The sequence below is a fragment of the Marmota marmota genome, unplaced genomic scaffold (genome assembly GCF_001458135.2).
Source record: "Marmota marmota marmota unplaced genomic scaffold, marMar, whole genome shotgun sequence".
In the NCBI taxonomy this organism is placed as follows: domain Eukaryota; kingdom Metazoa; phylum Chordata; class Mammalia; order Rodentia; family Sciuridae; genus Marmota; species Marmota marmota.
In genome coordinates this window covers 16,000,426-16,021,432 of record NW_026000016.1, presented here as the reverse complement: position 1 = coordinate 16,021,432, position 21,007 = coordinate 16,000,426, and the positions used below count along the sequence as shown (strand labels likewise).

At 37.0% G+C, this 21,007-nt stretch overlaps 1 protein-coding gene and 1 non-coding gene across 5 annotated transcripts in view; both read left to right on the top strand.

Moving 5' to 3' along the window:
• Rgs7 (regulator of G protein signaling 7) overlaps positions 1 to 21,007 on the top strand; it is a 460,451-nt gene that overhangs the window by 148,953 nt on the left and 290,491 nt on the right. The gene's annotated exons all lie outside the window — the stretch shown is intronic.
• On the top strand, positions 3,254 to 3,388 carry LOC125618596. The gene has a single exon (XR_007349933.1). It is a non-coding gene; the product is annotated as a small nucleolar RNA SNORA42/SNORA80 family (small nucleolar RNA).

The following is a 21,007-nucleotide window of genomic DNA, read 5'->3' as shown; positions in this document are numbered from 1 at the left end:
AAATTTTGTACTTGACTCATTTTAATTCTTTTTTTCTTGGGAAAAATTTTTTCTCCAGGAGAATTCTTAATACATAGGCAGATTATTTCTTGCAAGCCTGACCCATCTATCTTCCAGATACACCTAGACTGAATTCCAGAAGTCACCACAATTGTGACAAATGGAGCATGATTTATTGTACCTCAGGTATCTACAGAGCCTATTTAATTATTTGCAATTGGGTGGACCAGCTCCAAATGATCTTAGTTGTGGCTGCTGATATGCAGAATATGGTGACGGAGCTGAGCCTTTTGTAGGTATTGATAGCAGAAATCAAGTGCCACAGGTAGACAGACACCCAAATTGTACTACAATTATTAATCCAGGGAAATAACTACTAATAGAGGTTTCAAGAAGAAATAGTAAAATAGTATAATAGTACATTAATGACATCCAAAGGCTAAGAATCTGGGACATGGTATACCTGTATGTCCAGGCAGGAAAGAAAATGTTAATTGGATGATCTTCAATGAGAAAAAGGACCCAGCTACCAGACTCACTGCTGAGTGTGGGCTTCAGGCTCTGGATAAGGGACCAACAAGCATTAAACAGGATCCAGACCTAAAAAAGGGTTGCTAAAATGAAGCAAATGAATGGAGGCAAGGGAGAGATACGTGTGTATTTATCCATTCTTTCTTTCAGAAGATGTTTATGAGAGCCCATATGTGTCAAATGCTTTGTTAAGAAGCAGCTCACTCACAAGACCTGGCATAGGTAATGCTCAGGAATGGAATAGAATTCTGCTCAGTGTGCAGAACAGAGACACAATAGCAAGGTAAGAATAGCAGCAAGTGTAGCTCCATGATGACACTTGAGAGTGTCAGCTGTCAATTTAGAAAGTATTTATATACACAGTAGCATTTATGGGGCTGTGCTAAAGCTTTGTGTGCATTACTTCATTCAGTTCTCTCTGTTGCCTTTTGAGGTGTGTATTGTCTTCATTTTTATGGTTGAAAGAGACTGATCATTTTCAGTTGTAACAAATGAAGTGTTATTTACTGTTCTTTGGGTTTCTATGAGATCTACTAAGTTATTTACAACTGGATGGGCCAGGTCAGAGAGACCCTCATCCTTTTTGCTGCTGTGGAACAGAGTAGTGGGGCCTGTTGCTGGTACTGATAATGGGATCCAGTTCAGGGACATGAAGGGAGTTAGTAAAGGTTCTAAATTAAAGTGGGAAGCGGGGAGAGCAGGAATTCAACCTAACTTTTCTTAGCCCAGTGCCCCTGTTTTGTTTTTTACATTGCATCATTGATAGTAATGCTATGTACTGTTAAAATACAGAGTCCTGTTTTCTCCCCTACCACATAGTCTCAGAACAACACATATTTTGAATTTTCTTGCTGCATTTCTGTCTTTCTTCTATATTCCTCTGTAACATTGTGCCACCACCACTGTGACTTGTAGTGGCTCTGACATTTCATTCTAATTAGCAGTGTTTGATCTGCAGTAGGCTAAGAAATAAGATGCAGTAATAGCATTTACTTATTGATCATCAACTATTGGTAGACTCTGTGCTAGACCCTTATGTGTTTTATCTGTACACTTCTTATTCAAGGCCAGAGATACTATTCCTTTTTGGTACAGATATTTTCCATGTACCCTTGCTCTCATGTATGTGCAGCCCCTCTCATTGTCAACAAATCTCATCAGAATAGTAGAATTGCTAACAAAATAATAGTAATTTGCTCAATTAATTAATCTAGGCATCATGATAACCTAAGGTCCATAGTTTACAATAGTATTTATTCTTTTTTTAAAAGACAGCTTTATTAAAATATAATTTACCCATGATTCACCTATTTAAATTGTATAATTCAATGTTTTTAATGTATTCACAGTATTGTACAACAATCACAAAAATCTAATTTTAGAGCATTTTTAACTTCCTAAAAGAATTTCCATACACTTTAGCAGTCAATCCTTATCTTCTCACCTTAAGACCCCTAAATAATTACTAATATGCTGTCTCTCTATATAAATTTGCCAATTCTGGACTTTTCACATAAGTGGAATCCCACAATATTTGGCTTCTTTGACTTAACCATTTTGCAGCATGTATCAGTAATTCATTCCTTTCTTAGTAATTTTTTTATTTATATATGACAGCAGAATGCATTACAATTCTCATTACACATATCGAGCACAATTTTCATATCTCTGGTTGTATACAAAGTATATTCACACCAACCTGTGTCTTCATACATGTATTTTGGATAATAATATTCATTATATTCCACCATCATTTCTAACCCCATACCCACTTCCTTCCCCTCCCAACCCTCTGTCCTCTCTAGGGTTCGTCCATTCCTTCCATGCTCCCTCTCCCTAACCCACTATAAATCAGCCTCCTTATATCAGACAAAGCATTTGGTATTTGGTTTTTTGGGATTGGCTAATTTCACTTAGCATTATCTTCTCTAACTCCATCCATTTACCTGCAAATGCCATGATTTTATTCTCTTTTATTGCTGAGCAATATTCCATTGTGTACATATGCCACATTTTTTAATTCATTCATCTATTGAAAGGCATCTAGGTTGGTTCCACAGTTTAGCTATTGTGAATTGTGCTCCTATAAACATCAGTGTGGCTGTGTCTCTGTAGTATGCTGTTTTTAAGTCTTTTGGATATAGACCGAGGAGAGGGATAGCTCGGTCAAATGGTGGTTTCATTCCCAATTTTCCAAGAAATCTCCATACTGCTTTCCATATTGGCTACACCAATTTGCAGCCCCACCAGCAGTATATGAGTGTACCTTTCCCCACACATCCTCGCCAACACCTATTGTTGTTTGTCTTCATAATAGCTGCTATTCTGACTAGAGTGAGATCAAGTATTTATTCTTAATGTTGTACATTCTCTGGGTTTGTACAAATTTTTGAAGTATATGAATCCTCTTTCACTGCCTTAAAAATTCTCTATGCTCCACCTATTCATCTTTCCCTGCCTCCTAACCTTTAGCAAACACTGATCATTTTATTGTCACAATAGTTTTGCTTTTTCTAGAATGTCATAGTTGGAACCATACTTTGGTTGACTTCTTTTCCAGATTGACTTCTTTCACTTGACCTCTTTACTTCCCTTTAGAAAGATGACCTTGGAAAGGGCACATTCAAGTTTGACTCCATGTCCTTTGACTCCCAATCTAATGCTCTTTCTACAGTTCAGTTCCCCTTGTTAAAGAATATGATACTATTAAGAAAAATAAGATGCATAGGTTTGGATTTATGGCAGGCCCGTCTCCCTGGGTCTCTCATAGTGTCCCATGCCAGAGCAAACTGTGGCCCCCGCACCATTTCCTGGCCTCTGCCTGTAGTCTGCTGGCACTGAAGAGGGTTGCACAGTGCGGGGTGGGGGTGGGGTGGGGAGTAGGGGGTGGGGAGGGGGTAGGGGGGCGGAGAAAGAAAAGTAAGTACAGGAATAGAAATCTTCTTCTCTACTTAGAATCATTGTCCCACAGTTGTTGTCTACAGATCTTTTTATCAACATTACACTTTGCCATGAAATAATCTCAAGGTATTCCATTCAGCAATATAGTCTGATCATTATTATTTCAGTGGTGACTATAACATACACAACATACACACACACACTTTATGTTATACTCGATTTATCTTCCACTTTCTGTATTTACCAAAGATTCCACTGATGATTTGGATCAGTCTCATCCTTGGAGCACATTAATTACATAGGACCACATAACATTTTGTTTTCTCATTTCTCATTGATTTTTAGTTAACATTGCATGTTATGAAATTAGATTTTATGAGTATGATTATATATATAATTTTCCAGTACTGTCACTAAAACTGGCCACACAGTTTTATAGGGCAGGAAGTAGGGGGAGGGGAAGTCCTCATTTCCTGTCTCCAAAAAAAAAAAAAAAAAAAAAAAGATTTCAATTAAGATACTCAGACTTGATTCACGCAGTTTAAGAAGGAGCAGTTTTTTTTTTTTTTTTTAGCAAAGCAGAAGTATAGCACACTCTAAAGGAGGTGGAGTGAGCTTCGCCAAGAGGTGGTGAGCATTCTTTCCTCACAATTTTGGTTTTTATCTAATGCAATTCCTTTCTCTCATATTTATTTAATAGTGGGTGGTCCTTTTTGTTCTACTTCCTGATTTTTCTTCTCCCCCCTTTGGGTCTTGAGATGCACCTGTGCAGGGTCAGCCATCTTGAAAATATCCTATCAATTTTCCAAAAGTCCAGAAGGGGATAAAAACTGCAATGTAAATGATATTATAATGAAGTCCAAGTCACACAATAATTAGGTACTGCACATATCTAACTCTTTTGTGAGGAAAAAGGAAGGTAGTTTTTTCTTGTATACTCCTCTTAATGGAGAAGTTAAACACACCAGTAAAACCTTGAGGGCATAACAGCATATATCCAAAACCACAAAAAGTGGTTTGATATGGCTCTTGCCATTCTCACCTGTATCTATCTGACTGCTTACTCTAATGCTAATAACCCACCATATTAGTGAAAACTTTTGACAAATTACATCTGATGGAATTTGGTGGAAATTGAATTAATATGCTGTTATGTTTTAGATATGAGGTGTCTCCAAAAGCTCATGTAAGACTGCAAAAAAGTTTAGAGGTGAAATGAGGGCCTAACCCTAATCAGTGCATTAATCCCTTGATGGGGATTAATTGGGTGGTAACTTTAGGCAGGTAGGGTGTGGCTGGAGTAGATGGGTCATTGAGGGCGTGCCTTTGGGGTAGATGTTCTGTCCATGGTGAGGGGAGTCTCTCTTTCTCTCTGCTGTCTGGTGTGATGTCCTGAGCTGCTTTCCTCTCTCACACCCTTCTGTCATGATATTCTGCTTCACCTCAAGCCCAGTTATGGACTGAAACCTCTGAAACTGTGAGTGCCAAATAAACTTTTCCTCCTCTAAAATTGTTTTTGTGAGGGCTTTTGGTCACAAAAATGAAAAAGCTGAATAAACATGTGCCAGATCTGTGTATTTTTAGACTTTGCATTCACAATTACTTTGTTGGGAGAGACTGTAGGTCACCTTTTGTCCATCTGAATCTATGTGGTAGTGAATCACGTGCATGTGAAGATTTAATTCATAGTAAATACTATGAGTACTGAAAGCCTTGGGAGCCAGACAGTGATGTAGTTCCATTAGTAGAGATGTTCTACACCTGTCCGTGATAGTGCTGAATTGCTGGCTGCCTCTTTGCAGTAAGTCAAACAGGAGTGGTAACTAATCTCCCTTTAGTTCTTATGCCAGTGATTGATTAAATTATGCTATTAACCAATATTTTTGAAAATCTAGTAAACATTAAACATCTATTAAGTTCTAGAACTATATGTTTGAACATATTAGGCACATTTCCACCCTCAAAGAGCTTATAGCTCAGTAGATATTCAGCCAGTGACAGCTCTTGATGGATGGTAATTAACATGTCTTTGGGATGAGTTGCAGGCACCTTTAGAATCCTACAATTAGATCTGTACCTTATGTACAAACTATAAGTGAAGATGGCAATTAGTAAAAAGCCCATTTCGATAATTTTAAATATTGAGAATGAGTAATTGAGTTCTGGTGTATCAGTAAAACCTGCTATGCATTCTTTAGATACTATATTAAAACCAAGGAAATTAATACATTTGGGAGAGCTCAAATATGCCTTCATCTTATGCAGTATTTCAGCCACATCATATGCTGTTCTCTATGTCCTCATTCTTGAAACACTTCCTTTTCTTGGCTTCTTTGGGCTTATATTCTATTGTTTTTTCTCCTACTTTCTTGTCCCTTGCTGATCACTTACCTTGAATTTCTGAGTCTATTCTTGGGCCACAGTCCCTTATCTATGCTTGCTCTCTCAGTAATGATCATAGCTATCCATGGTTTTAAGTGCATCCAGTGCTGATGATTTCCAGATGTATATCTTTAACATCCATCTCTCTCCTAGATTCTTGACTTACATATCCAACTACTATTTCACATCTCCATCTTATTGCTAGTATTCATCTCAAACATAATGCAACTAAACTGAACTTCTCTTCCTTCTCAGTTTTTTTTTTTTTTTTCCATTTTAGTAAGTGACACTTTCATTCTGTTAGTTGCTTAGGCTTAGGACTGAGCTCTCTACACGTGACCCTTGGTGTCCTGTTCAGTTGGGTGAGATGGTGATATAACAGCTTTACTCCTGGTCATTATAGAACTTGAAAGGCACAGCCACATGGATTTCTTTTGTGGGAGAGGGCCTCCCACCCAATCTCAGTATTTTTGAGGAAGCAATGAGCAAAGTAGGCTGGAGGAGGCTTCAACAAGACTTCACTCTTCCGGTTTTCCATCCTTCTGTCAAAACATAAGTCTTTAGTGTACAGTATCTTTTCCCATATAAAATTGATATGCCTACAATTTCCTATAGTGGGAAGGTTGGATGGCTCCAAATGCAGTTTCTTACCTCTTTGTGTGAAATATAAACCCCAACACCTGTTTACTATCTTGTTGGTTGAACCCAGCTCTTAGCCCCCCACTAATCCTACACTGCTTCTGGGTTTAGGATTCTCGGTCATTTAGAAAAGTTCATTTCAATTTTCTGGGTGACTAAAATGAGTCTGGAGGTTTGGGGATGAAACGAGCCCTTTAAAGATACTGACTCAGAAATAACTAAGCACTTTTCCCTCCACCCTTTTGGTAGGTGAATCAAGTAAATAAGTGAAACACCTAGTTTTAAAAAGTTTCCGGGGCAGCTTTTGACTTTCCAAAGCTCAACTTTGGTAATATTCATCCTCTATGGCTTCTGTATCTTATCTTTAGATTAGGGTTCATGATTTCAACCTTCAACTCTCCTTTACAACCTTATCTCTCATAGTTTTCTTCAAAAGAAGGCTCTCAGGATGTCTGAGGAGTGCTAACTAATCTCCCTTTCTAGGCACATTGGCCAGTTGACTACAGTAAATCTGCATTTCCATTTGTAAAGTGGCAGTGGTGATTATTCTCGACTTATTCTGGTAATTACTTTATAACAAAGCTGAGCAAGATGTTGCATGTAAATTACTTAGGGTAATTCCCGATGGAGAATCACTAATCTTTAAATCACTGTTCTTCATCCACTATTTCTCTTGCTGAATGAGTCTCTGAACTTGCTCCATACATTTCTGTCTTGATGTGATTGATCATGGCTTTTCCTTTCCCTTGCAACACTCGTTTCCTCCTCCTCAACCATTATGTGTTCCCTGTCATGAAATAAGGTTTTATCTTAGGCACTTACCTCAGAGATCTTTACAGATTTATCTTTTACTGACAGCGTAAGCTCCTTTTCCTCTTCTGTACGTGCTCTGCTACCACACAGCTTTGCACACTCCTCCCTCTGAACTGTCATACTCGCCTACTACGTTCTTACGGTCCTGAAGTATATTCTGTCTAGCATTCTGGCATTCACACAGAGGTTCATTTCCATTCCTAGTCTCCAAGCACTTTGAGATCTGTGAAAACTCATCAACCTTGGAGGAAAGGCTCTACAGAGGTTGATCTGTCCTGGGAGGCTACTCAGGTACCAGTGAATGAGGAAAGTGACATTCGAGAGCCAGACAACTTTCATCCAAAATAGTGGCCGAGGTGATTACTGACTATAGCAGCTAACTCATCTCCCATTACTCTCTTCTATGTTCTGTGATATAAACACACCAGAGAATCTTAACACATTGCTAATGTGTAATAGGAAGTAAGCTTGGCCTCTTTTACTCAGATACTTCCTTCTCCTGTTTTCTGTGCATTGGAGTCTAGCAACACATGGAAAACATCTTCCCCTTTAAATACACTAAAAGTCTCCATAATTTGCTTGTAAGTGTTCTTCACAGGCTCACAGAGCCCCACCTTATAGGAGTGCTTTTCCTATGGACCACAGGACATAAGAGAAAAGGAAAGAATTGCCCCCCGTATAACTACATTTTTTGCTAAATTTTGAATACTCTGTGTTCATCTGTCTGCCTGTCTTTATCTCTGATTGTAGCACATGGAAACTGCTTTAGTGGAGTGTAATAAATATGGTAGAGCTTTTCTGTATCTGATGTTCAATTTTCTCAATATAGTAGTATACATCGAAGAAGGCCCTAAGCTCAAAATTGTATTTGTCTTAGGACCATTAAAAAATGTTGGAAAAGTCTGTTGCCATTCAGACCTTGTCTGCATACTGACTAGCTGGATTTGGCTGCTTACCCACATAAGAAATAGGCAGATGATGGAAAATGGAAAAGTTAATTTTATGAAGCCTGATCAAACTTGGGAGAAGTAGTAATAAGTCCCCAACCTATCCACAAAAAAAGATGGATCTGAGCTCATATTTTTCTTTGGCTTGCTTCCAGTAGACCTCAGAGTGGGTGGCAAGTCCTGTAACTCGTATCGATCATATGAAGTCATTGCACTTGGGAATAATTTGCAACTTTGATTGTTCAAAGTCTGGGAGTATTATGGGTGTTAGGATAAAACTGACTCAGAAGTGTGAATAGTGTTTTCTCACGTATCCTTCCTCTGGCTTAACCTATGAGTAGGTGTGTGGCTGAGTGTGTCTTTGGAGAATGAGAATGTGGGCTTCACAGCTGCATGTTTCACTATAAATCTTCAGGATTCTCCAGATTGGAGAGGGCAGTGTTTGGAGGTAGGGGACAGGAAACAAAGGTTGGTAATATTCATATTACCATAAAAATAGCTAATCTAAACCCAAAGAACCACTATTCTCTTAGACCAATCAATGATACTTTTTATAGAAGTTAAAATAAAAACATTTGTCTGTAAAATTCATAAATTATATTTATATACATTGTACTTAATGTTCGTATCAACCCCATGATCTCATGAGGCAAGCTTCTTCATTTGTATAGGAAAAGAAAGAAAGGTTCAAGTAATGAGACTATCAAATGTCCCTGGAAGAAAAGACCTAACCTAAAGGCCAGGGAGGAAGGTCAAAGACTGAAGCACAAATCCTAGATCATCACTTTATGAATGAGGGACTTGGGCAAGTGTTATAAAACCTCTGGGCCTTAGTTTATGCATCTGAAAAATTAGGATGACAATATTCATCCTGCATGATTGTTATAAAGAAAATAACATGGAAGTTGTATTTCAGATACCAAAATGGTCTAATAATCACTAAAGGAAAAACTTGTGACAGACAATCTATGTTTTCCTTCCTGGGAGCACCTCGTTATGCCAAACAAGTTCCTTGGCTCCTTTTTATGGCAAAAGTTTCAGGGAAAAGAGACCTGATGGCAATATAGATCCTTAAAATTGCTTGCCTTTCATGTTATTTAAGGGACTGTGTTGCTCAACTTTCTGTTACTGTAATACTTGAGATAAATATATTATTTTAGGAAAGGAAAGGTTAATTTTGAATCACATTTTCTGAAGTGTTAGTACATGGTCAATTGGCCCTGTTGCTTTGAGCTCATGGGAAGGCAGTACATTATAAGTAAGTAAGCTGCCTTACCTTATGGTAGCCAGAAAGCTAAGGGAGGCATAGGATGGGATTGGGCTCTCACAATTTTCTTCATATGCATTGTCTCTGTGACTTAACTTCCTTCCACTTGGTCCCACCTTATGAAGGTTCTGCCAGTTCCCAATAGCACCACCCTGGCAATCCAGGCTTTAACATATGGACCTTTGGGAGACATTATATATTCAGAGTATATTAGGGGACACTAAAAATTCTGGAAAAAAAAACCCAAATGTTTCCTGGTAAATAAGCTCCCTGTTTATTGTATTACATCTGAAGTCTGAAAATAAAATTTTCTTCCCTGTTGATTCTGTCCTCTTTCTGCTTGACAGAAATAGGTGACTCATTTCTCAATGTTTGATGATGGCAATGATGTAAGGTTTTTAAAGTCACCAGCAAATCAACTAACCTATTAAAACTAAGGCTGAATTTAGACACAGAACCAGATTTGCTTTGTCCCTGTGTTATTAGTTCAAACCCTGAATAAGTTTTTCTAATGCAAGGCTAACCTGCTGTCTCCATGCCCTTAACCTGTAGGTTGTCCCTTAACATTAGTCACATAGTTTTTTTTTTAAAGCACAAATTCAAAGAATATACTATTCTTTGCCATCCTCTTCCTGTTTGGTATTTGAATTTAAGACAGTACATTTTTTTTTATACCAGTAAATGTAATTATCTCAAATCATGAACATAATACCTATGTTTTATTTTATGATTTTACTAGTTTTGCATTTTTCTTATCAAAATCAGTATGTTTACTTACACAAAAGCACAACCAGCAATACCAAGAAATACTCTGGAATCTAGATTGTCATATGGGCTTCTTTTTAAAAAAATAGATTTTTTTTAGTTGTAGATGGACACAATATTTTATTTATTTATTTATTTATTTATTTATTTATTTATTAGAGAGAGAGAATTTTTAATATTTATTTTTTAGTTTTCAGTGGACACAACATCTTTATTTTTTAAAATTTTTATGTGGTGCTGAGGATCGAACCTAGTGCCTCACATGTGGGAGGCAGGGCTCTAATATTGAGCCCAGCCCCAGCCCCCATATGTGCTTTTTAAAAAAAAATTATAATAACTTGGCAATATTAGAAAACAGAAGACAAGACCAACAAGTGCCTTGACAACACAGAACTGACTGTATAAGCTACAGGAACAAGCAGCTTCCAGTACACATGGGTTCCTGATAGAGAAACCTTATGTTGCTGAAGACCTGGGGTAATCATTCCTTCTAAACTTTGTATCCCATGATCTTTTGTTTATTAAACTGTGAAGGCTGTCCTCTTCTTTCTGAATTGTTAAGTGGACAATTTCAAGAAGAGCACAAACCTATATAATATTAAAACAGCCCAAGGAAAAAAGAAGCATAGTTAGTCCATTCATCTGTTTATAGGATGCATTCACTTTGGTTGGTTTTAGGTTTTGTTTTGTAGTTCACCTACTGAACTCAGTGACTAACAACACTCCAAAGTTGTTGAAATCATGGCTAATTGTCTGAGGAACACACATGAGATACTGAAACTCTACCCATTTTTTGTGCCTCTGTCACTGTTGGTTTTGGTACATGTTTAATCCATTGCTCCAGACGCCTGAGGTATTCTCATATGTCATTCAATGATAGATCATATTTCCTTATATGGTAATTTAAAATCCTCTAGGATTCACTTATTACTATAAGATCCAATTGCAGAGGATTTGGGAATCATGTTATACTATGAATATAGATAAACATTTATTTTTAAATTTTCTGGCTTTTTATTTCATGATGCTGGGTCCTATTAATGTTCATAGATGAGTGCAGTGAATAAAAAGATGGATAAGTGGAAAAACATTTATGGAAGTAAAAAAAACTAAGCTGTTGATATGACTAAGAATAGGTGGCTTCTTGCTTTCATTGGCATAATGGGAACCATGTCTGTCTAATGGGATTGTTGTGAGAAATGAGGGAGACAGAGAGAGACAGAGATAGAAGAGAGAGAGAAACAACTCTGGAGACCACTAATAACTCTATTCAAATGTAATGTGATGATTTCTTTTTAGTATGGTAATATTTGCTTTCCTAACATTATGAGAACATAATATATTTGATGAATGAAATTTTGAAGGTTTTACCTATTTAGGTAGCATTAAAAATAACTAATTTCACAGAAACATTTTGAAAATATGTAATGTGTTTCTCTCCTTCATTAAATAAAGCATAATGAACATAATTTAACCTTATTTTAATGACTCGTGGTTTTTATTATAAAGTGTGAAGCAAGGCAGTAATTTTTTGTTGATGATTAAGGTTTCTAGGACTGATGGCTCCTACATTAAATCATTAAGTGGCTTTAGAGCACTTTGCTTGTCTAATTAGATTATTCCCATCACCAGTCACTTCTCACTAGTCTAAAAAGATGACATTATTGTTTCTAATATTAAATCCTGAGGACTTGAATGAAATACAATTTAAAAGAGAAAATAGAAATCTAAGCCTATTAAGAGCAATGTTAGTTTACCTAAAATGTAAGGTAAACAATTTTTAACTCTGAAACTGGAGTGATTGTCTTTGCTGCACAAGTAGGAAACCTTCTCTGTTGCCCAGCAAGCTACTCTGCTCCTCCCTGTCTTCAGTAGCCTTTTGTATATCAGCCCGTATTTATAATTGCATAATCACTCTGCCAGCTGCCTCTTCTGGCAGAGTGGTAACCTTGAGGGCAAAAATGATAAACCTTGTACATCCCACTATTCTGCCTCACGGCCACAGTAAGTTTGTAATGAGTGTATATAAAAATATATGCATAAGGGATTTGCAGGCTCTCTTATTCTGACTGTCTCCAAACATGTTTGAGGTGAGTCTTTTCAGAATGACTGTGAAGTTGTAGAATCAAAACATATTAAATGATAGTTGTATCTGATCATAAAATTCACGGTTGATTAATCCAGGTTTCTCTTTTAAAGTAAATGTTTTGTTTTTATTTTAGAGTTATTGTCCTCCTGGCAAATAAAAGGAGGGAGACTGGATAGAAGGGCATATACATGAAAATTCAATTCTTTTATCTATTTCAGATCTTTGAAAACTCATTAGCAACAAAAGCCTGAGTAGTGATTGGAATACTTTGTAGAGAAACTGATAAACTTGGTAATAGTGAATGTAAGCAGATTCTAGAAGAGCCAGAATCTGAATTTTCTGTGTTGTCTGTGTTATGTGGCTGTCCCACCCTGCTGATGGATGATGGCTTTTCTGAAAGGGCACCTTACAGGGTAACTGTCAACAGTCCTGGGAGGTTTCCCTTAGCGATGTGACCAAGAGATCCATTGAAATTAGGGCATATTCTTTTATACCTACAGCTGCCTCTTCTCAGCTGAGGTAATGTGAGAAATGGACTAGTTGAGAACCATCCTAGGCCCTGGAGATACCAATTATAAATACACTCACACACACAAACTAACCCTCACGGAAGGAAACCAAACCAAGTTCTTATAAAGAAACCATGTATGTATCACACCCAAATTCACTTCTGATTGACATATAAATGCCTCATTTAATAACTAATAAGTGATGAAGTCATATTGCATTAGCCATGAGAAAAAATATATACAGTGGGTTCAAAGCAACAATATCTGTTTTTTATTAACGACTAAAGAAATGCAAATACATTATCACATTCCCATATGCATAAGGATGGAACAAACACATGAGTTTCTTAAAAAGCAAAATTTATGGAACATTTGCATCAATATACATGTATATAGTTTTCTATATATTTATATAAAATATACAGCATTTCGGGGCTGGGATTGTGGCTTAGCGGTAGAGTGCTTGCCTCTCCTTAAAATTCTTGTCTACCACCAATGTCAGAATATAAACTTGTTTGGAAATAGGGTCTTTGCAGATGTAATTAATTAATGACCTAGGGATAACATCATGCTGGATTTAGTGTGAGTCCCAAATCCAATGACTGGTATCCTCAAAAGACGAAGAGAGGACCCAAAGAAAAATAAGGGAGAATACCTCATAAAGATAGAGTCAAAGATAGGAGTTATGCTCCCATGAGCCAAGGAATGCTGGAATTGGTAAGGAAGGATTTTTCCCTAGAGCCTTTGGAGAGAGGGTGGCCCTGCTGACACACACTTTAATTTCTGACTATGGACTGTAAAACATTAGGAAAATAATTTTCTTAAGCCATATAGTTTGTGGTAATTTGTTATGACAACCCTGGGAGAGTATACTAGTTTATTTTTTTATTTTGATTTTATTTTTGTGTGTAGAACTGGGATTGAACCCAGGTGTACTTAACCACTAAGCAACATCCCCATCCCTTTTTATTTTTTATTTTGAGACAGGGTTTTTACTAAATCTTGAGATTGACCTGGGAACCTGCAATCCTCCTACCTCAGCCTCCTGAGTTGCTGGGATTACAGGTGTGCACCATCACGCTAGGCTATTTATTTTATTATGTTCTCTGGGTGTGTCCTCTAGAAGGATGCTTCTCAGACATGAACTTGTATCAGAATCAGTGAAAGGGCTCATGAAAACACAAATTACTGGGCTCCCCCCTGATTTTCAGATTCGGTGGATCCGAGATTCTGAGATGGGGGCCAAGGATTGAACTCCTGGGCTGCAGTGATGGTCTCTCCTGAATCTCCCCAGTAGCTGGGACCATAGGCTCCACAACACTTGGAAAGAATTTGCATTTCTAACAGTTCTCCGTAGATGATGCTGATGCTTCTGAAATGGGAGCCAAACTTCAAGAACCACTGTTCTCCAGTATAAGCTTTGAGGGTTGAGACAAGGTTTTTTTTCTTTTTAATCATTGTTTGTTTAATTTCTGGCACAGAGTCCAAAACATAATATGTAATGATTAACTGTTTGTGGAGTGAATTATTAAATTGGTAGTTAAAATATATTTGTGTATATTAAAAATGAAATATAAAAATATATTATCCATCCCATATATTCTACTGTCTAAATGAGTGTTGGTTAAAAATATAAACTGCTGTGCCCTTCAAGTCCTATACAAATTTAGTCTTTACCTCATACTGTGGTGTTAATAGCTAAGTCTTCTAGCTCCTTACAAAAATAAGTCCATTAGATGAAGAGAATTCCCATAAATGAGTGAACCGTTTACCCAGAGACAGCTGAAGATTTGAATGGGATGGAATGGAACTTTGACCCAACTGGATGGTAGGTGGATGGCATAATTTAAGTCTATGTTTATGATTACAGTCATTTGAGGAAGATGCTTTCTAGTGATGTAAAACCTTATTGGTAACCATTGGAATAGTTCCTTAAGTTAAGATTATAAAAAAAAATGTGTCAGTATTAGAATGAGCTGATCCCAAGTATGCATTGCAAACTGATGGCCAGTGGGCAGAATCTGGCTAGTGGATATATGATGTTTGATTTGCACCATATTTTTAAATGTAGAAAATATCACATTACTACTCAATAATCTGGTTTCTCTGGAAAAGTAAGTATGTGAGGGCAAGCTGGTAGTTTTTGGCACAGTTCCAGATTGGTGCTAGTTAGATGGGTCATGGGCTCCTCAGAGAGACAGTCACCTTACTCCTCATCTTCACATAGCTGGTGATGTTACTTTCTGGGCCCTCCTGTAGACAATTGAGTTTTCAACCTGTCATCTTGTTGTATAAAAAAACCTTAGTGAACATTTGGTACATATCAGGAACTGAAACTGGATATGAAAAGATGATTAAGACAGTCTTATCCCCCGCGCCTACCCCTACTTAGATGGTCTATTGGGAGAGACAGGCACTGAAGCAAATAATTATAATGTTAAAGTGCTACAGTGTAGGTTTGCATAAAGCATTAGAGGAGTTACTGCTAATTATTACAAAATATCAGGAGAGAAAAATAAAAAGATTCAAAGTTTTTTTGTCCCTTCTTGTAGGAGATGCCATAGATGTGGGAAAAGATTAAAAACAATGCAGAAAGAGTCTCAACAAAGTGCATACTTTCCACTGGGCTTTTTCTTCAATTTTTTTTATATGTAACTCTTTTGCTTACAGAGAACATTTAGTTTGTGCTCCTCTTATCTCTGCCACTGAGTACAGCAATATAATAGCAAGGCAGTAGATTTCATTTTTTCTTTTCTTCATGGTGTTAAGTACATGATAAGGTATTAAATTACTGCTTTTTCAGTGTCATAGAAACAAGTATTAATAAAAAAAAATTAAACAAAGGACTACTACCACCACCATCAATATGTATTGTATTTGGGCAACATTATTTTGATTCTATCAGACTCTGACCTACATGACTCTCTGTATCAACTATTTGCTTCACTTTTCAGAACCATACTTTCTACTCTGGATGTATGAAATATGGTAATTGCTTGGGTAATGATCTCAAAAACCTATTTCTTATAAAATTTGGTAGAGTTACATGAAAGAGGACCATCTCCATAATTTGGCATGTATGCTTCTTTCTGCTGCTGTACTCTGCCCAAAGGAATTTTCATTACCTCACAGGATAATGAGCCAAATTATCTATATTAATTTCTCATGGGAAATAATGAAGCATCACATCATGTAGAGCTGAGGTAGTCAAACTGCTCGAAACCTTTGGATGTTATGCAAGTTTATTTTTCTATATGAGAATACCTTGAAAAATGTGAGAGGGTGTAAGGAAAATAAAGAAGGGGGACACAGAGACAAGGTGCAGAGGAAGGAAAGGAAGTGGTTGCTTCCCAAGCGGCCATGTTTATTTATACTAATAGGTTATATTAGGTCATTAGTACCATAACTACCTTATTGTTTAGAGTATCAATAAGGTTGCTTATTCTGCAGTTACATTCCACAGTTACAGTATACAGTATCCAGGGGCACCAGAGCTTGGTGAAACGTTGTAGTTATCTAGCACTCAAGAACCTTTATTCCCAGGAGTTATGTGCCTAAGATCAAGGTAAAAATGGATAAAACTCTTAATACAGAACTTCCTTGTGAAGAACATTACTAGAGCGGCCAGGCATCCTGTGTCTTTTACCCAGAAATTTCCTAGCCACCAAGCATGCCACAATCACAGAGTTTATCAGAGACCCCAATCCCTAACACAGAACCCCTACAACAAGGCCCACCAACAAAGAAGTTTCACCAAAATGAAACCAAGATATTGGGTATAATTACTAGTGTCCAAGCATTTCAATGTGACAGTCTAGTGACTGTTCACACCAACTGTTTGTGACTCTAATATTTTTTTCTCTCCTGTAAGAAGACTATGATAAGACTAAAACTGATAAATCCCAGTAACGAATAAAATATATATTCTTATTTTGTTGGTCACAGTCAAATGGAATGCATCCTTAAAATTTCAGAGAAGTGTGGCAAATATTTCTTGAAAGCCGAAGTTCTTGAAAAATGAAGAGTACCCAGCATTATTTTGTGTTTAACATGTTCAGAGCAATGTGAATTCATTTTGTGTAAAATCTTTCTTTAAAAGTGAGTGATGTCTGGTGTGTCTGTCTGGACTGAGAACTAGGAACATGCCCATCTGTTAAGGAGATCCCACTGAGCATGTTGTTAAAAATCCTGCTGTGCTTTTCATCCTTTTACCTCTCCCTGGTCCTGGCCTTCAGGTTCAGCCCTCTGGAAGGATTGTTGTGGCCAGCATTGACCATCTTGTTGAAATCTCCAACAGAGCCAGTGCTCTTTGATTTTCTGACATCCAGTCCGTGTGTTTCTTGTACCTGACCAAAATGACATTTTATTTGAAGAGTGTCAAGTCTCAAATTCCAGAAGGATAATAGGAAGGTAATGGGGGGAAATTATTGACCTTCAAAGTATCTATTCTGGTGTGTTGGAATAAAAGTTCCAATTTCATTTGATTGAGTTTTAGGAGTTTTCAGTGGGAGGCACAAAAGGAGCTCTTGGAGTTGCCAGGGACTGACATCCTCCTCCTCCAAAAGAGTTACTGAATTTGGCTTCAAGGAGGTCATCCCACTGTGCACCATGGAGTGGCCCTGACTTGCAGGCTTGGAGTTCTGATTTGGTTAGCACATGGAGAGTCAACTCATCCTTCAGCATGCAAATGCACATCCTCATAGCTTGTGCTATTGGCACATAAATCAGAGCAGAATTTATTAATTTTCAGTTAAAAAAACAGTATTGGCCAAGGGTGCTAGAAACCTGTGTATTCTTGTTAATGCAAATTTTCTTTTCAGACAAAATAAGAAGATATTGACTTGGTGACCATGTATTTGAAAAAGGGGCATGTGCAATCATTTCCACAGAACTGGGTTAAACATAGGATGGGCTAAGTTGCCCTCTCTACTCTGATATAAAGTCACAGCTAAGGCTTTCTCAGGCCCCTTGTTTTCCTGGCTTCCACTGATTAAAACTTTTTCTGACACATAGCTGTTTTAAACCACCAGTGTTTATGTCTTCCTGGCCATGGAGTCAGTGTCTAATCTAACTTTGTGCCTATCTGCTCCTATTATATAGTTTTTGTAGTGGTTAATTGCAAGACAGTCTAACTTCTAGCTTTTACTTTAAAAAAAAAATTTATACTATTATCTTCAATGTGCCGTCTCCAAATCTGCATTGTAACTATGATACAGGCTTTTACAAACGTGGCAATTGTTGATGGACTGGAAGCTTAGTTTACAAGCCTAGTTTGATTGCTTTAGTACAAATTCTGCTCTTCTATTTATTAGCTGTGTAAACTTGAGAAAGAAACTTACAATTTTAAGTCTCAGTTTTCCTATCTATACTACCAATGACTACTAGATGGAATGGTTATAATTAAGTGAGATGATATACATACAATGTCAAGCCAGCTTCCTGGCATTTACTGAAATGAGCATTAGATTATTAATTATTATTAGTAATGGTGTTATAGTCCATGCTATTTGTGTAAATATTTTAAATCATGTTTTAAAAACACTAGTCAGATAACAATTACCAGATCTGAATGGAGATTTTGTTTGTGCAATCGTCTTTCCCGTGTCAGCAGCGAAGAACCTATAGGACACTGTGACTGCTGATTATGGATACACTGATAACTATGATTCCTTCTCATGGCTAAAGTCCATCAAATATTATATTTAAGTTATTCTTACACAGCTCCCTAGGCACATACAGACAAACCTTAGAATAATGTAGTTTCTATTTTGAAATGTCTCCTGAAAGAGAGTGTTTTATTGGATGAGTAGTTCTTCATAGTTTCTGTAGATTGTCATTTCATGCCTGAACAAATTTAAAATGCATTATCTACCATACACCTTCTGATTCCAAAGCAGCAAAATGTGGCCAACAACATAAATCCACTTTGAAAAGACCAGCTACCAACAATAAGGCCTGGATAGTTTGATAAGGTCAGGAAAAGAGAAAATTTCAGTGGAAAGGTTTATTAAGGTGGAACTGTACCACAAACACACAGCTCCTCCCCAACTCTGGGGCCATTTGATATCAAATTGTCTAATCACCATATTAACTCTAAATTAACTGGTTACTATGATAATTAGTTCTTATTTTAAGGTATAAATGAAAATATGTGTCAAGAGCCACTATGTAAAACTGACAAGGAATTCTGTGAGCATGAATTACAACAGCATTCTATTTTAAATTTGAACACACATTCTGTGTCCCAGTTCTTGATTTTCCACTTGTTTCACCTTGTTCCACTTAACATTCAGGTGATGACTCACTCACTTCTCCTCACTTGGAAGAGGAACCACATAATGTCGATGGTTCAATGTCTGACGCAAATTTTGTACAGAGGCTGAAATCTTACACAGTGTTCTTTGGACTTTCAGAATAAAGTGCTTTATTGATACCACTGGCCAAGGCATGGTCTGAACCACATGATGATCAGGCAAGAGTGATGGAAATTGCTTTTCCCAAGTTCCTTCTTTGACAATGCTGAACCCTAAATGTTTCCAGATTGAAATGCTATGTGTGACAGATTATAAGAGATAGAGGAAACTCTGGTCCCTATTAGCTAATTCAGTCACCTTAGATCCATATTACTTATTGATGACATGAAGTTGTAAGTGCTCTACAGAAGTATGTATGACAAAAATGGCCCAATCAGCAGTTTTTTCTTCCTGCCATATTGATTTACCTTTCCTAGAGGTGCTCCAGTTTTCCACTGACTGGACCTTAGGCCCAGAACACCTCCCCTTCTCTCCTTTCTATCTCTCATGCACTTGCCTGCATATTCCTTGTTCTGCATGAACGTAACATTATATGTTTCTTAGCACCAGTCACCTCTTAGAAATACTTTCCAAACTGGTCTCTTCCCAGTCTGGTTCAGTTGTCCTTCTTCTATGATATACTTCTTGATTCCATAGTATTTGGCTTATGTTTTCATGCCAAATTAACCAGACAGGAATAGCTTATTTTTGAGTATTCAGTAGATGCCCAATATCTTCACTCAATAAGTAATAAACAAGTGAACGGGGTGGGTAGACAGAAGGATGAGTGGAAAGAATGGCTATTTCTGCCTGGAACAGTTGGAAGGCATCTACAGTTGAGCTGTTCTGGAAGGATATGTAGGTTTTGTCAATAAGAGAAGGATTCTGGGTAGGAGAAACAGTACATGCAGAGGACACAGAGTTAATGAAAACAAATGGTGAATAAGAAAAAGAGTAAATATTTTTATGAGACAGGTGGAAGACATAGGGTGAAAGCAGGTGGGTAATAGAATCTGATGTTGAACAGATCAGGTGGGATTAAATTATGAAAGGCTTTTAAGGCCAGAATAGGCAGAAGAGGAAGCATAATTTCCTAGGCAGGCAACTGATATAATAAAAATGGATTATGTGTTCACAAATAACTTAAAAGATAAAGCAATTATTATTCCTTTGTGGACTCCATATGGTGTTTGTGAAATTTGTAAACTCCTTGAAGCTTAATGTATCTGGAAAAATAAGAGACATAAGCTCCTGGGTGCTATTTTATAAATATTGCATAAATTGATGCATGAAGAGGCTGATAAATGGCTTCATGGAAGGATTTGTAGAAAAATTGATTTTTATGATTTTCAGCGCATTTAGGAACGCTAGGCACTTGTTTAATTGTCCTTTTAAGTGGTCTTTGGGGTTGAAAATTGTACTTCGCATCTTCATTTGACCCTATAATTTTAGGTATTTGAGGAATAAGTGTTACTGTATCAAAGTCACTGACTCGGGAATGGTAGAAAAACCTGAACTCCTAAGGAAAAAATCAGGGAAATATTTTCTACCTTATTTTTTGGTGCAGATATAAAATACTCTTTACACTAAAACAGGCATCATCATGATTGGTACATTTCCCCTAATGCTTGTATGTTAAAAGATGACCATTCACTCATTCATCAATTCAACATTGAAATGACTCCATTTATTTGACAAATATTATTTTCCAGTTTTATACTTAAGGCAGATATTTTGAACTAAATAGATGTGAAGAAACATGGCCCTTGTTTTGAGTCTAAATTGGAGTCTATAGATCATTATGTACTTCTGTGAAAGGTATTTAGTGTTTTATGAGAGACTTGATAGACAGGTATATATATATATATATA